Source organism: Mus pahari, chromosome 11 (genome assembly GCF_900095145.1).
Source record: "Mus pahari chromosome 11, PAHARI_EIJ_v1.1, whole genome shotgun sequence".
Classification (NCBI taxonomy): Eukaryota; Metazoa; Chordata; class Mammalia; order Rodentia; family Muridae; genus Mus; species Mus pahari.
The window spans coordinates 31422784-31435063 of record NC_034600.1 but is presented as its reverse complement, the minus strand read 5'-3'; the positions used below and the strand labels follow the sequence as shown (position 1 = coordinate 31435063).

The 12280-nt window shown below is 45.6% G+C and overlaps 1 protein-coding gene across 4 annotated transcripts in view; it reads left to right on the top strand.

Annotated features, from left to right (window-relative positions):
- Positions 1 to 879: 879 nt before the first annotated feature.
- Ocln (occludin) overlaps positions 880 to 12280 on the top strand; it is a 55923-nt gene continuing 44522 nt past the window's right edge. Inside the window, exon 1 of one of the 4 annotated variants that reach the window (XM_029544018.1) lies at positions 880 to 1012. The gene's annotated coding sequence lies outside the window, so the exon portion shown is untranslated. Of the gene's footprint in view, positions 1013 to 1096; positions 1192 to 5991; positions 6094 to 12280 lie in introns of those variants that run through there. The other 3 variants (XM_021208678.2, XM_029544020.1, XM_029544019.1) reach the window with 3 other exon arrangements.

Below are 12280 nucleotides of genomic sequence, written 5' to 3'. Positions count from 1 at the left end.
GTATTAGCAATGCAGACATTCAGGACTGGGACACAAAAGGAAGCAGGGCTTATTTAACTATCTTCGGTGCAGATAGTTAACTAACCAGAACTAAAATCTCTATATCGTAGAGTAAAATTAATATGAAATACAACAAAATCGCACACACACGCACAAGTTTGTAATAACAGAGTTATAGGCAGAGTAAAAAAATACAATCCTTAGCAACCAGATTGGTTTTGCTTGTTTTGAGTCAAAAGAGAATACGGAAACGGTTTTAAATCCCTTTAGAGTAGCCTCAATCACACCGTAGTTACGTTTAGTGCATGCGTGGACAAGGACCCTGTGGCCTGGGGATTCCGTGTGACTCACACAGCTACAGTAATCTCCCTTTATTTTAACCACTCCAGACCAGAGGGTAGTCTTTTCCAGAATCCTTTGAATCGGAAGGTGCTAGTAATAAGCACTTCTGAAAAATGTCCACTCTTTCGCTGGAACAAGCATCGGGTACTGCGTTCCACCTAACATTTAATCAAAACCTGGCAGCAGAACACAGTAGGAAGAGAACTCAGACTTTGTTATCAGCCTCCAGGCGCCCTTGGACCCTCTCAGAGTAGCACAACAGCTCCCTCCAGACCTGGCTCTCCTTCTCCCGGAACCAACACCCCACAGGGGCCCTGAAGGAGGCGGATCACCGAGCACCCCCAAAATGGTCTGGGATCACCCCATTGCCTCCATGATGTTGAGACCCTTCTCTCCGCACGGCCCCCCCACTCCAGGCAAGGTCGGTGCTGTTCCTTTAACTCGGCTTGCTCTGGGTGGTGAGCCTTGCCCGGTCCTCCCGCCTCCTTCTCCGCCGCTCCCTCCCCCTCCCATCGGAGTTTCAGGTGAATGGGTCACCGAGGGAGGAGGCCGGCCACGCCACACCTCGTCGCTAGTGCCCACCTCCCGGTCCATTCTTTCCTTAGGCGACAGCGGAGGAGTTGCGGGAGAGCGGTCCAGAGCACGGAGCAACCGGCTAGGGGTGCAGCAGGTGGGTCCCAGGGCGCACGGCCCCGGGAGGGTTCGGCTAGAAATTGGTGCGCATGCCCGGGGGTAGGGGGTGGGGGAGGCGGAGGACGGTCCTCCCGGCTCAGTTGAACTGTGGGTTGGCAGCGCGGGTGGCGGCAGGTGCACCGGCCAGGTGAGCACCCTGGGGTTCCTGCCGTCAAGGTGGGTGCGAGGCAGGTGCGGTGTCGGGGGTCCTCCAGGGCGACGCGCCAGGGCTGGGAGGCGAGGCGCGGAGCCAGTTTCGGTGGCAGTTTCGCCCTGGACTCGGCTCTCACGGAAACCGGAGAAGCGCGTGTGCCTGAACGCAGCGCGGGAGGATTTGGGGGGCTCCCTTTCTCTCTCGGAGTCGCGGGAGAAACCTTGTTCACCAGAAATGCCCGAGCTACTTTTCTGCTTTTGCCGAGACGGGAGCCTCGGGGGCGGATCCAGCGCTCAACTGGGGCGTTGGAGACCTGTAGGCTACTGGGGTCTCCAGTTAGGGCTGGAGCTGGGCGACACAGGACGACATAGATCCCTGTGGCCCTCCTGGTTTCCGCCCCTTTGGGTAATTCATCCCAGGAGAGGGGGAGGCCAGGGGTCCTCTGCAGTGTCCCCAGAGTCTTGGAGTGAATTATTCTGGCTGTTTGGAACAGGGGGCGGTGCGTGCGCCCTTGTTGATTTCAGCTTTTGGTGTTCTTTTCGAGTAAGGCTAGATTTCGAGGGAAGCTGCTCACACGGTGGATTCTCATCCGTGACGGCGGGCCGGGGACCTGCCCCGGGGCAGGGCCTGCTCTGCTGCCCTGCTCTGGCCCGGCTGCTCCCGAGCGCAGAGCTGCGGTGGGGCGCACGGTCTCGGGGACCCGCAGCCTGCATAGGCGGTCCACTTTGCAGACCTCCCGGGCAAAGTCGGCCCCACGAGTCTAGCGGCGAGTGGCCTTGCATCGGAGGAAGTATGCAGGGACAAGTGGGTGGGGACCAAAATGGCCTCTGCATCTTGGCGCTGGAACAACTCTGAACCCCTTTCGTCCCAGGTGGAGTAAAAGGGGTTCCAGCGAGCGGAGGTATCCTCGAGCCTGCCCGGGGCTCACCGGGCAAACTGCCACTAGGGGAATTACCTGGGGCAGCTTTCCAGGCAGGTTAGCAGTGTGTGGCTTTCATATACAACAGGTGTGTTATTGGGATCTCCGGAAAAGAGGAATGCCTCTCAGTAGCGCTTTCTGGTGATGCTTTCTGTGGTTCGCGTGTTGTTCAACTACATATCCCTGAGTATAACAGTAGTTCTTTTGCACCTTATGTATAAATCTTACATTTCCACTGTTGGTGGTTTTCTTTTCTTTTCTTTTTTTGTTTGGATTTATCGAGTTGTTAGTGCTTTCTTTGTTAGGCGAGGATGGCGAGGTTGGCCAGTTAAATTTAAGTGGGGAGGGGGCACTGTCTACATTCTGGCAGCTTCCAGGCAACTTAGGAAGTAAGTATGAGCATCTTTATTAAAGGTAAATCCTACCAGAACTCTATTTTAAAGGTTGGGGAAAGGGGGAGGTAGGCTAAGGTTGGAATCTCAGCAAAGCTTCAAAAATCTACAGTAGGCAGGATACAGAAACTTGAAGCCAACCCACAAGGAGTAGTTAACTGTAGAGAATTTCAGAGGGGCTGGTGAGATGGCTCAGCGGTTAAGAGCACTGCTCTTCCAAAGGTCCTGAGTTCAAATCCCAGCAACCACATGGTGGCTCACAACCATCCGTAACGAGATCTGACTCCTCTTCTGGAGTGTCTGAAGACAGCTACAGTGTATTTACATATAGTTAATAAATAAATAAATCTTTAAAAAAAAAAAGAATTTCAGAGAAAGTACCTACTATATATAGTGAGCCAAGGCAATTATCAAACCAGCCCATTTGTACCACTTCCACATTTAAAATAGAGGTGACTATGTATCATTTGCACATTGAGCAGTTTTGCACTTTGGGGAATACAATTTAGGACTAAGCGCTAAGTACCTTAAAGCCTAGCTGTGTACTCCCAATCTCCAAGCAAACTTGTATTTTCGTTTTTTAGCCTAGGCTTTTTAAATTTATTTACTTGTTTTCTTTTGTTTTTGTTTTTTTCCCTGAGGTATTTGTGTCTTGTAGTTTGGGACAGGGTCTTTTATTCTGCTTTTCTGAGAAGTTAGAAGTAGAAGTGATGCCTCGGTTGTTGACTTTCCTCCTTCCATCTCGCAAAGTAGCAAGCATAGACTTTAGCTGACCTCAATTTGATACATTTACTATTAATTTGTGTAGTTTAAGATCTTCACTGCCAGACTAAAGTCGCAAGTCATTAGCATCATGGAGCATGGGCCTTATTAGCTGAGTCTGTGACGCTAAGGACCAGCAGAGTGACCAGGGAAGGTGATGGTCAAGACATTTATGAGCATTTGTGGAGCTCTCTTGTTACTCCTGGGGTGGAGATGTGAAGCCTGGGGTCAGGTATGGAAGAAAACTCCTGAGTGGTCTGCAGAGCATCCCTGAGACTACGTTTGAACTGTGAACTGAACTTGTGGATGTGACTGGCAACATCAAGATGCTCACTGGGGGTGGAGCATAGTTTCAGAACTTGGGAGGCAGAGAATCTCACAGATGGATCTCTATGAGTTCAAGGTCAGCTTGGTCTACAAAATGAGTTCCAGAACATCTAGAGCTACCTAATGAGATCCCTGTCTCAAAAAGGAAAGTGAAGGGCTGGAGAGATGGCTCAGTGGTTAAGAGCATTGACTGTTCTTCTGAAGGTCCTGAGTTCAAATCCCAGCAACCACACAGTGGCTCACAACCATCCAAGTATTGAGATCTGACTCCTTTTTTCTGGGGAGTCTGAAGACAGCTACAGTGTACTTATGTATAATAAATAAATCTTTAAAAACAAAAAATGAGCTGGGCATGGTGGCGCACACCTTTAATCCCAGCACTCGGGAGGCAGAGGCAGGTGAATTTCTGAGTTCGAGGCCAGCCTGGTCTACAGAGTGAGCTCCAGGACAGCCAGGGCTACACAGAGAAAGAAACCCTGTCTCGAGAAAAAAAAAGTTAAATTTTGGAGGCTGGAGAGGTGGCTCAGTGGTTAAGAATATATGCTGCTCTTCTAGAGGACCTGGGTTCAATTCCCAGCAATCATGTCCAGCAGCTCACAACTGCCTGTAGCTGGGAGATGGCTTAGTGGGTAAAGCACTCGGCAGCATGCCTGATGGCTTGATGCATCCCACGAGGAGGGATGAGAACACCAAGGGTCATCCTCTTCCCCATATACAGTGAGACATGAGTACAAATTAACTAACACAAATAAAAAGGTCCTCTTTAGAAGCTGGGATGTAGCCCAGTGGCAGAGTGCTTGGTTAGCATGCATAATGTCCTAGGTTCAATCTCAGTGGGTGGGGGTGGGGCTAGGGGTAGGGGGGATCCTACCTGGGTTTCTTCATTCTAGAGAGAGACTTTTTTTTAAAAAAAGAGATCTGTTTATTTTACTTCGTGTGTCTCAATGTTTTGCCTACGTGCATATATGTGCCTACACACCTGTGCCTGTTACTGGATCACTGAAACCAGGATTACTGATGGGTTTGAGCCAATATGGTGGTGCTGGGAATTGAACCCTGATCTTCCGCAAGAACATCAAGTGATTTCAACCTCGGAGCCATTTCCCCAGTCCCTAGAGAGATAGTAAGTATGTAAGTATGTATGTATGTATGTATGTATGTATGTATGTTAGGTTTTGTTGTTTGTTTTTGAGACAAGATCTCTGTGTAGCTCCAGCGGTTCTGGAACCTGCTATGAAGACAGGTTGGTCTCTAACTTGCAAAGAGATCCACCTGCCTCTCCCTCCCAAGTGCTGGGATTAAAGGCATATGCAACTATACTTAGCTTTAAACACACACACACACACACACACACACACACACACACACACACACACACACACACACGGCTAGAAAGGCGAGGTTTTCTGTGTAACGTGTTCTGTAAGGACCTGTTGGAGCTGCCTTTCCTCCTTTAGCTACTGACATAGCTGTGAGTCTCTGGCCCTGCTAATCTTTATGCTCTGCTGATGAAAGTGACCAGTGGACCCCTGAGGCCAAATCCTAGAGGTCTCGTCACTCCTGTTTCCACCTTCTTTCAGCAAGTGCCGCTGGGCTCTGCTCTAGCTGCTGGCAGTGAAGCCTTGTCCTAGACTTAGGGACCTTGAAGTCTCTTAAAATACTAAGTAACTTCTGCCTTGAGCAGGAGCCCAAATGGTTATTTGTTATTCTTGGAAGGGGTGGAGTCAGGTCCTATGAGGGGAAACTTCCCAACTTTGAGGATGAAATCTGACCCTGCGGTCTTGGGTGTTTTTTGTTTTTGTTTTTAACCATTTCTAGGACTACAAAGACGGTCTTAAAATATCTCAGGGCTTTTAGAGTAGTCTAAAAGGACATTAAAAGATGGCTAGTTCTCTAGGTCAAGTTCTCCAGGACAAGTATTTCCTGTTTTGCAATTATTTTTTTAAAGGGACGTGCTTGTTTGTTTTGAATTTTTTAAAATTAAGATCCTGAATCTTACTCTGGGATCCATACCTAGGGTGGAACCTGATGTACACATTCAGGGTTTGTTTTTTTTGTTGTTGTTTTTCTTTCCTTTTTCAGTTTATGTTATTTCATTACTATTTCTGAGTACTCTCTTAAGATTTAGATACCCTTTGCTAAAATTCTTACCAAAGGAAATATACTTTTTCTGCAGGGATAGGGGTCACACCTTTAAGAACACCCAATGAACACCCGCCGAGCCGGATCCCCTTTACCCCGTATAATCATGTGGACGTTTATGAATTAAGCAGCTTACTCGTTTTTCCAGGTCCCCCCCCCCCCACTAATCTTAGTCCCTCAGTTTTCAGGGAGCAGGCGGTGGTGAAACCTGTTTACTGTCTTTATTGTTTTGATTCTGGGTTTTGAACTCAGGGCCTTATGATCAGCAGCCACTGAGCTGTGCCGGAAGCCCTGGGTATACATTTCTAAGTGACTGATTCACGCTTCCCAACCCTTCAGCGTCCGAGCACGTATCTCACTCACCTTCCAGGCAACCACTTCAGGTATGAATGCATTTGCTTACTTTCTCTGCTTTATTTACCGCTGCCAAGGTGGGGGGTCATCCCCTCTTTTGACAGAGACATTAAGTCACTGAAGCCCGGAGTACGTGAGAGGTGGATGAGGTAATACACGGGGCGGATAGAACAACCACATTTCTTCAAGCTCGTTTTGATCTTGTAGAGACCTTGCTCGTTCTAGATGGATTCCTAGCCCCTGGGGATATTAGTTACTCTTTCCAGGGTTTGGTGAGCTGCAAATCTGGATAACCTTGTCTGCGGTGACCACTAGAGAGTCCTCACTCCAGGTGAACATAACTGCTCCATTCTTTGTGCTAATTAGAGGCTGTTATTGGGCTGCTTGGGAACCTGCCCGCTCCTCCAGTTGTCCTCCAGATCTCCTGGATTCCTCCTCTGTGTTCTTGCCTGGTAAACTTCTTCAGAAGAGGAACCAAGGCCGTGGCAGGAGCTGTTACAATCTGCTTTCTGAAATTGTTTCATAATTTAGAAGTCCCTGCTACTGGGGGAAAAAAACAAAAAAACAAAAACATGACAGCCAAACTCCACCTCTAGAAAACAACATTTAGAAAAGGGATTTTGTTTGAATTTCTGATAACTGAAGTCTGAAACTCAAGTAATCTAGTTTTTTTTTTTTTTTAATTTTTTAAAAAGATTTATTTATTTATTATATGTAAGTACACTGTAACTGTCTTCAGACACTCCAGAAGAGGGCGTCAGATCTCATTATGGATGGTTGTGAGCCACCACCATGTGGTTGCTGGCATTTGAACTCAGGACCTTTGGAAGAACAGTCAGTGCTATTAACTGTTGATCCATCTCTCTAGCCCAGTAATCTAGTTTTTTTTTTTTTTTTTTAAGATTTATTTATTTATTATATGTAAGTACACTGTAGCTGTCTTCAGACACTCCAGAAGAGGGAGTCAGATCTTGTTAAGGATGGTTGTGAGCCACCATGTGGTTGCTGGGATTTGAACTCTGCACCTTTGGAAGAGCAGCTGGGTGCTCTTACCCACTGAGCCATCTCACCAGCCCAGTAATCTAGTTTTTAATAACTGATTTCGAGCCTGGATGGATGAGGGGATAGTCAACATCCCCTTCTTTCTCCTCCGCCTCCTCTTCTTTTTGAGTCAGGGTCTCACTATCTAAATATAGCTGCCCTAAAAATTGTTCTGAACCAGATTACCCTTAAACTCATAGAGATCCTCTTACCTCAGCCTTCTGAGGGCCAAGATTAAAGATGTGTGCCACCATACCTGGTTTGCCTTTTGTATTAAAAAAAAAAAAAGATTTATGTACTAACGTGTAGGTATGTGTGCCAAAATATGCTTATGTGCACCATGCAGGTACCTGAAGAAGCCAGAGACTGTAAGATCCCTGTAGTTATTGGCACTTGTGGCTTGATGTGGGTGCTGGGAACAGAATCCCAGTCCTCTGTAAGAACAGTAAGCACTGTAAGTGACTGAACTATCTTCCTGGCATTGTTTGTGGACACAGTCGTAAAGCTGAAGTCCATGTTGGACTCCAAACTCCAGGCAGTCCTCCTGCCTCAGCCTCCAAGTGCCAGGCCAGTGGAGAACTCACTGTGTGGCCCAGACAGACCTCATGGAAATCCTCCTGTTCAAGCCTCCCAAGTGCTGGGCTTTCACAGTTGCATGCGCCATGGTGACTGGTTTTGGGAACAGGCTTGAGTGACTGAGTTGTAGGTGTAGAAGGTCTAAGGTTCCTTAAGGTCAGTGTTACCACTGTTTGACTCTCAGTCTCAGAAATAAGGTCTTACATTCAACAATGTTTACAGTCTTTCCTTAATGTTCTTTTCCCAAACATCGTTTAGGAATCCATCTTGACTTTTGTCTGTCAAAGCCCCATTTGGGTTTAAATTGATCATGTTTGTATTTCAACATGAGATGAAGGACAGGGCTGTGAACACTTAGGATTTATACATTTGTTTGTTGTGCATTGGTACTGTAAAAACAGTTTTTCCAGCTGGACGTGGTGGTGCACGCCTTTAATCCCAGCATTCGGGAGGCAGAGGCAGGTGGATTTCTGAGTTCGAGGCCAGCCTGGTCTACAGAGTGAGTTCCAGGACAGCCAGGGCTACACAGAGAAACCCTGTCTCGAAAAAACCAAAAAAAAAAAAACCCAAAAAACAAAAAACAAAAAACAAAAAAAACCAGTTTTTCCTCCTGGCTCCACGCTTCCAGAATAATGACTGAGACTCAAAATATATTTATAAACCCCTTGCCTATAATCTTTGCTTGGTTCCCTGATTAGATTGTAACTTAATATCCCATTTATTCTAATCTAAGCTGTGCCACGTGACTGGCTATCTCTGCTCAGCTCCCATCTTGTCCTCCTTCACGTTCGTTCTGGGGCTCCTCCACGCCTTGGCTCTCTCCTAGCAGTCCATCTCCCTACCGGATGTCCCGCCTTAGGTTTCCTGCTTATAAGCCAATCAGCATTTGATTGGCAGGTGCTGCATCCTATAGTACACAAGAGATTTTTCTCTACATCATTTTTTAAGATGGTTAAAAAAAAAAAAAACAAAAAAAAAACAAAAAAAAACAACAACAAATAACCACCAGGAAGCACCTTGGTTGCTTCCTGGCCCTTTGCCAATTTACAGTGTATCCTGAGAGGTAGTGATGCTTGCCTTTGATCCCGGCACTCAGGAGGCAAAGTTTCAGGCCAGCCATGATGACAGAGTGAGTTGCCAAGGCTACACAGAGAAACCCTGCCTTGAAAAACAAACAAACAGGAGCTGGAGAGATGGCTCAGTGGTTAAGAGCATTGATTGTTCTTCCAAAGGTCCTGAGTTCAAATCCCAGCAACCACATGGTAGCTCACAAATATCCAAGCAATGAGATCTGACACCCTCTTCTGGTGTGTCTGAAGACAGCTACAGTGCACTCATATGCATAAAGTAAATAAATCTTTAAACAAACAAAACCCACAAAATGAGAAGTTATCTTTGCTTGGTATGTTACTATTAACCTGGATTTTTACTTTTGAGGTTTTATCTAATATACACAGTCTTATTCTGAGATTTGGAGTCAACTATTTAGTGATGTGGAAGAGAATTACTATGTAGTTTACATATCACGTTTTAAAAGTCGAAATTGACTTACTTGGAGTAGCGTGGAATTAGACTTTTTGAAAGTGAAAACAAATTTTGCTCTAATATACTCAGATCATAGTTGATTAGGAACCAAATATTTAGTGATGTGGAAGAGAATTACTATGTAGTTTACATACCGAGTTTTAAAAGTCTAAATTGATTTAATGGAGTAGTGTAGAATTGGACAGATGTTATTTGAAAGTGAAAACAAATTTTGCTTTAATGTACTCAGCTCATAGCCCTCGCTCAAGTGTCTCTTGGAGGTACCACTTTGATGTAGTGTCCTGGTAGTTTTTCATTACTGTCAGCCTGAAGAGTTGTGCAGGCTGTATCCATGGTCCAAATTGATTCATGTAAATGTTGAGCAAATATTTGCACTCTCCCTTGTGCCAGGTGCTGTTCTAATCAGTGAACAACATGCAAAAAAAAAAAAAAAAAAAAAAAAAAAAACGCCTGTTCACATGGAGTTTACCTAGTGGATCTAAAGTTCTCTTCCTTGCTAATCAATTACTAGAGTTGCCTGGAAAGAGCTTACTGTAGCTGGCATATACCCTGCCTGCGGGGCAGGAAGAGCTCAAAGCTGTAAGGCTGGACATAACGTTCATTTGTTCATTCACTTGCTAGTCCGTTCCTTCCTTTGTTCTTTCCTTTGTTCCTTTATCTTCTGGGCACACTTGTGAGCACACCACAGCATGTACGTAGAGGTCAGAGGACAGCTTATAGGTGGTGTTTCCCTCTTTCCTTCATGTAGGTCCTGGGGATTGAACCCAATTCCTCATCCTTGGTAGCAAGTTCTTTACCTGCTGAGCCATGTCATAGGCCCTTTCTTGACTCTTTTTTTTTCTTTCTTTTTCTTTTTAAAGATTTATTTATTATATGTAAGTACACTGTAGCTGTCTTTAAACACTCCAGAAGAGGGAGTCAGATCCCATTACAGATGACTGTGAGGCACCATGTTGTTGCTGGGATTTGAACTCAGGACCTTTGAAAGAGCAGTCAGTGCTCTTAACCTCTGAGCCATCTCTCCAGCCCCCTTTCTTGACTTTTCTTTTCTTTTCTTTCTTTCTTTCTTTCTTTCTTTCTTTCTTTCTTTCTTTCTTTCTTTCTTTCTTTCTTTCTTTCTTTTTTTTTGTTTTTATTTTTGTTTTTGTTTTTGTTTTTCGAGACAGGGTTTCTCTGTATAGCCCTGTCTGTCCTGGAACTCACTTTGTAGACCAGGCTGGCCTCGAACTCAGAAATCTGCCTGCCTCTGCCTCCCGAGTGCTGGGATTAAAGGCGTGCGCCACCACACCCGACCTTTCTTGACTTTTCTAACATGGATTTTCTAGAATAAACTCCAGCTTTTAGTTCTCACTGGTTAGTATTATTTCCAAAAGATCTCTCGGGTACCATCGAGTCACCTTGGACCAGGACATGTCGTGCCCAGATTCACAGCTTCACGGACATGAACACCAGTTTGTCCACTGCGGGGAAGCTAGTATATGAAATGAAATTCACTTAAAAACCTCTGATAGTGGAGAGGACAGGAGATGTGGGTCAGGTTACATCTCAGTGACTCACTAGCTTTGAGCATGTTACTTCCTGAGTCTTTTTTGGTTCTTTCTGGGTTTGTAAGGTAGGTAAGATAAGCAAGGTGAGTTTGAGTCTGAATTGGAATTTTGTGGAGCAGCTGGCACGTGGGTGGATGCCCAGTGCTGTGGCCTCTCCTCAGCCTGTGCTTCCTTACGTCGCACAGGCTCCTGGGTGGCCTCTTTTGCCTGTCTTCTTGGTCCTAACTCAGTCACACGCCCACTGCTGAGAATCAGACTGGCTTTCTGTTTCACACCTGAGTAAGAGGAGAAACTCTCACTAGATGTTCAAAGCAGTTTGTACTCTCATGATAGTCTTTATTTTAATAGGTTACCATGTCCATATATGGTGCCCTCTTTGTCCCATAAATGAGTCCCAGCCCCATGCATATCAGCACTTAACCAGCCTGGAAACCCTCCCTCCCTTCCTTCCTTCCTTCCTTCCTTCCTTCCTTCCTTCCTTCCTTCCTTCCTTCCTAGGCACTGCTAGTTAATGCTCTCCATCTTCATGGCTTCCCAACTTAACCCCTTGCCACTCTGGGTCACATAGTTCAGCCTGAAGTAGTTGATATTGTGTGTGTGTGTGTGTGTGTGTGTGTGTGTGTGTGTGTGTGTATGTGTATCTCTTGCTTCCACAGGCTCCTCTGTGTAGGGGCCTCTTTTTAATATGTGTTGATTGAGTGAAATTGCCTATTAGGTATTCAGAGAATTCTAGAGCAAAAATACTGCACGTTTCACTCAGGAAAGAACTCTTTGATATGTGCTTCATGTTTTTCCTTTTTCTTTCTTTCTTTCTTTCTTTCTTTCTTTCTTTCTTTCTTTCTTTCTTTCTTTCTTTCTTTCTCTTTTTTTGGGGGGAGAATTGGAAACCCAGATAAGAGAATGTGGTGGGCTGCAATCACACCATCCACGCCTACATTTTGAAGTCACTTTTAATAAGGGAGTGCTTGTAAATTAGAGTGTGCTTTAGTTGCCTCTGGAGGCCTGACAGGAGCAAGACACTTCTGCAGTCTCAAGTGTATTCTCATCTTACATGAGCATTTAAAGGTAATAGGAAATTATTTATCTTTCTTTTCGTTGGAGGATTGGATCTAGGACCTTGGACATTCTAGGCAAGTGCTCCGCTATGGAGCTGCGATTGTCAGCTTTTTGCTTTGCTTTTGAGAGAGGAAAGGGTCTTACTGTGTTTTGTGTGCCTAGGTTGGTCTCCAGCTTGGTGTCCTTTTGCCCCAACTTCCTGAGAAGCTGGCGTTTCTGGTATATATCATTGTAGCTGGCATTGAAATTATTGCTTTTTTTGGCTTTTGTTTCTTTATTTTAAAAATTTAAGGGGCTGTGGAAAGAGATGGCTCAGTGGCTAAGAGCAGTGGCTTCTCTTTCAGAGGACCCAGATTCAATTCCCAGCGCCCATGTGGCAATTCACAACAACTCTCTGTAACTCCAGTTCCAGGGGATCTGACACCTTCACACACACACACACACACACACA